At 41.2% G+C, this 5,000-nt stretch overlaps 1 pseudogene; it reads left to right on the plus strand.

The window, feature by feature from the left end:
• The first annotated feature begins 79 nt into the window (after positions 1-79).
• LOC138046725 (uncharacterized) lies at positions 80-3,218 on the plus strand (annotated as a pseudogene).
• The last annotated feature ends 1,782 nt before the right edge of the window (positions 3,219-5,000 follow it).

Below are 5,000 nucleotides of genomic sequence, written 5' to 3' on the forward strand. Positions count from 1 at the left end.
CAAATCATCTGTGTGGCTAACTTGTTGTTTGCCCCCTTAAAAGTGTGTAGCTAATTTGCATGATAAAGGCAAATCCAACATGGCGGCTATTGTGAATAAGGTCTGTTGGAATACCAGCTTCCGTTAGTGGCAAATGATTGGCAGGGCCCCCTCTCCTGGACCAGCTCCAGTTCGCACTGTAACTATCTGGGCAGGGCATTAAAGTCAAGGCACTGCATAAATTGGGATGGTTTATTCTAGTTTATGTAGCTTTATGCAAAATTTCAAACAATCCAGTCAAGAACTATTCCAAGCCCTCGTTCCCAACGCCTGGCCACCCAAGAGCCTCCTCAGATAGCACGCTTCTTAATTTCCTATACCAGTAACATTCTTGGATTAGTAAAGTGCGTTCGATTTCTAGTAAAATGATATATTTTTAATGTTCTGATTACCCAGATATATTTAAGGGAAAGTGGACTTGTGGTGTGATTTTAGACAGTGTTCTAAACCAGTTGTTTTGAGCCTGCAATATTTTGTTCACTGACATACACGCATGCACTTATTGCACGTCACCACTCAATAGACTTTGTGGATACGGCGGACATTTTAATTTCTATTGTTTCGAAATACATTATGGGATGCTCAGGCGCAAATACATATTAATTTGCCCCCTGGGCATCCCATAATGTGTTTGAAAACAATAGAAATCAAAATGGCCGCCGCATCAGCAAAAAAGTCTCTTACAATGGACAGTTGCAGGGGCTTGAGGCCCTCGCATGATAGGGAGTTTAACAAACCACGACGGCTATGGCCACGAAAACGTCACTTCAAAATATGAGTTTGAGCTATTCTAAGTATTTCATGATTATTCCATCTTTTTTATATTATACAATATCGGCGAAGTGTCTTATAATTGGATTTGTACGGACGGATTTAAAGTAAAGAGCGAGACTGAAAGAAACACTGTAGTTTGTCCACGTTGTCGTCAAAACCGTAAATTTGGTCATTTCTCATAGTAGTTTTGACGAGTACGCGGGAGAGAAATGTTCAAAAATGCGTATCACACGATCATTTTGGTTCTTTTAACCAATAATATCACTGCTTTTTGACATTGTCGTTTTGGCATTGTCGTTGCCGTGGCCGTCGTCGTTTTTTAAAGTCCCTGATATCGAGGCGAGTGGTCAGCCAATGGAAGATGGCGCAGTCATATAGACACTAGTTAATATATGAAAAAAAAAAAAAAAAGAATGCCTGTGAAGGAAGGCAAACGCATAACGAATTGATTACGTTGAAAAAAGGCATCACTTTTTTCCTGCGGAAGATGTCAGTTGATAGGCCGCTTATCTGCACAGAATTAACTGATTAGAGTGTAATATGAAGTGCTTGTTTTGTATCCCATATGAACCATGTGAGCGTTAGCCCTGCTAATGGCAATGGGCCCACACAAGGACAGAAAAACTCTGACCAGGGTGGGAATTGAACCCACGACTTTCGGGTTAGATCACCATTGCTCTACCTACTGAGCTACAAGGTCAGACGGAGCAGGCCGTGGGAACTGAAGATGTTAGAGCCACGGCAATGAACATGTACAAGTACAAAGATGGATTACGTTTTTACAAACGTTGGCCGTGTAGCACCTATATGTCAACAGACTTACTGATTAGAGTGTAATATGAAGTGCTAGTTCTGCACAGTTGGCCAATTCTTATAAAAGTATACGTTGAAACGTGTCCTAATATAACTTATGATCCTGTTTTTTCTATCAATTCCAGATTGCCAGGAAGCAAGCAACAGATGCAAAAACGTTCTTTTGCTATATTGTATATCCTTTCATAGACATAACAAACGATGATTTTCTGGAATCTCCGATGGTGCATCTAGCCAAAGACATTATGAAAAACATGAGTGGCTCAATTTTGCCAAAGAAGTATTTACAGCCCCCTTACACCGGTGGCGACAGTGGATGAACTGATTCAACCCATTTTAAAAGCAAAAAGAGAGAAGAAAATTCTTCGAGTAAGTGGAGCACAGCATTCCGTAAATAAGGCCATTTCCCTGACGATGATGTAACCTTACTACTGTTGACGGCGGACTTGCGTAAAGTGGAAATACTGCGTGTTCAGAAGGAAAGGCGTAAGAAATGGGTTTGGTTTCCCTGAGCTTAGAGGCATCATGCAACAGTCAGTTGGGGGGCTTCATGTCTACTGGTTTTGCAGGGGAAGTTTGAAGCATAGCTTTTGCGACGTGATCCGCGAAATCGAGTTCGTAAATTGCAATGGTCAATTGCAGGTTGCCAAACCTGGAACGGCTCTTTGGGATGTAGTTGATGTTTCCATGGGCCTCTTTGGCGTCATAACCGACGTGTCGTTCCGCCTGCCTCAAATGATGCTTGCCGATGGATCAGAGTCACATCATAACTTTTGCAAATCAATGGTCGGACCGGACAAGGATGGAAACAGCAAACTGAAGGAAAGCCTTGAGAAAAACGAGTACATATGCATGCGAGTGAACTGGTTCCCACAGAAGAAAGTAAAACGCATTCAACAGTGGGTTGGGTGAGAACCTTCAGCGGAGACACCATTCCTTACCAGGCAGTTGTCTCCAGTATCCTCGCCGCTGGAATGGCTGCAATCTCACTGGCAACATGTGATTTTCTGCTTGAGAAGGCAGATCCAACAAAAGTGTATTATGATATTATCGGAGCCATTTTGAGAATGTTCGTGCCCTTTGAAAAGCTTCCGCGACACCTGGTATAAGACTCTGCCCATTGACAACGAGGCTCACACTGACACCATCATCATGAAGTGGATTTCACTAAAATCTGGATTCCCCTCGACCAATGTCAAACTGTCATTGATAACCTTCAGAAGCTGTTCGAGAACCAGAAAGCCTGCAACAACCATGCCACTGAGATTCACGGTGCTAAGGAGACTCCTTTTTGGTTGAGTATGTCGTACAACCAGAAAATGGTGCGAGTCGACCCTTACTGGTGGGCTTACAACAAAGGCAACAAAACGACGTTCTTTTCCTATTTCTGGGATATTTGGACAAGGCTTTCTTTAAAGCTGGCCCAAAAAGGGAGCTTGATGAAAACGTTCTTTCGTTCTTCGAAAACAAAATTCGGAAAGATGTTGTCATCTTGTGACGAGTCGTTTCGTTTTGCGGCAAAAACGAAAAACTTAGTGAGACATTTATTGCAAAACTCAACAAGTTCACTAACTTCAAGTTCATCTTTATAATCCTGTGGCAAACGAGGCAAGTCAAAAGCCTCTTTAACAACAAAGACAAAAACACTCACAGTTCCAAAGTTGTTTACAAAGGTGATTGTTCTTGTGGCGTTGATTACATTAACGAGACTGTGAGAAACTTAGCAGTACGAATAGGCCATTTCCGAGTTCATGTTTGCCTCCTCTTCAAAGCGACTCTAAGTGCGAAGTTTTTCTTATGAAAATTAGTTTTCATTCATATGTAAAGTAGAACTAATTACCATCACAAAAACTTTGCACTTACACTCGCTTTGAAGAGGAGGCGGATATGAACTCGGAAATGGCCTATTGCGGAGCATTCAAATCCTGTTCACACCTCTGAACTTGCAAAACACCTGCGGGAAAACCCATCACATTTTTTCACTTGGCGTGTTCTCTCCTCAGCACAAACATTCCACAAGCGCAGGATCGTCGAGGGGCTAATGATCCAACAATCCCGCCCCAGTTTGAACAAACAAGTTACTTCCTATGTCTCCAAACTTTTCCAATCGGGAATTACATAGGATATATATGTACGTGCGGCCGGTCATCATTTTTAACCCTGATGATGGCAAACAGCCGAAAACGTTTGGTTCAAACATTTTAATTTTTAACCATTTCATAACCTTTTTAGCCTTGTACATAGAATATATATTTGAATTCTACATGTAGTCCTAGCTTTTAGCTTTGGAGATGTTCTTGTTGATAAACGTAATGCTGATCGTTTAAATAAGAGTTCAAATAGGATAAAAGAGTACAAATTGTCAGTTTGTGAGTTAAAGTATGATAAAGATACAAATTGGATATGTCAATTTGGGCCAACCAAGGACCGATTCAAACGTGGCGCTATGATTGTGTCGAACTCAACTGATGGAATGCGTTTTACATCAGCGCAACTCTAGACTTCATAAATCAGCCTAGCGGCGTGCTTTTCTGAGGCAGTCGTGTTTTGTCACGCAAACAAATAAAATGACCGACGAGGGAGGCTTGGGAAGAGGAAAGACAATGCATAGCAGTCAGATTTTTTTGACGAGTTAATTACTTCTTCTCAGATTGTGCTTCGATTTTTAGCACGATATGGTTTTTGCGGTAGATTTCGATCATTTATCCCTTCAAATGGGAAACACTGAACCCAAACAAGAGCAGAAACTTGCTGTCGAAGCTCCTTTCAATTATCCACTTTCAATTATTCACTTTTTTACGTGTACTACTCAGGTGCGCTGTTCCTTGACCTGTTGTATATTCTTACCCCTAAGGTCCAGATGAGTGAGTTTACAATTAACATCTTTGAGTGCATTACTCAAGTGAGCTGCTCCTGGTTCTCCTATTTTGTTACACCTGAAGTCATGATCTAGAGCGATGTACCAGAGATCTAATTGGTCAAACGTTACAACATTTAAAATCCCATAAAACAATTTTTACAGTTCATCGCTTTGCAGTCTGACAGTACTAGAGCTCTAAGTAAAATCTATGTAATTGAGGGGACATAGTTTTGACTGCTTGAGGTGTCATTGGGTTAAGGTCTTAAATTTCACAGGGTTTAGTAGCAGTCCATCACAGTCGGAGCGTAACTTGTATTTACATGCTTCTTTAAGATTAATAAGTTCTTGGAGATAAAAAGGCGCTAAGCCATTGATAACCTTATACGTTAACAGTAATATCTTAAAGTCAATTCGAAATTTAACGGGCAGCCAGTGCAGATTATACAGCAGCGGTCTTACATGGCAGTACTTGGATTCCTGAAAAATTAACCTAGCTGCAGCATTTTGGACCCTC

Source organism: Montipora capricornis, chromosome 4 (genome assembly GCF_036669925.1).
Source record: "Montipora capricornis isolate CH-2021 chromosome 4, ASM3666992v2, whole genome shotgun sequence".
Classification (NCBI taxonomy): domain Eukaryota; kingdom Metazoa; phylum Cnidaria; class Anthozoa; order Scleractinia; family Acroporidae; genus Montipora; species Montipora capricornis.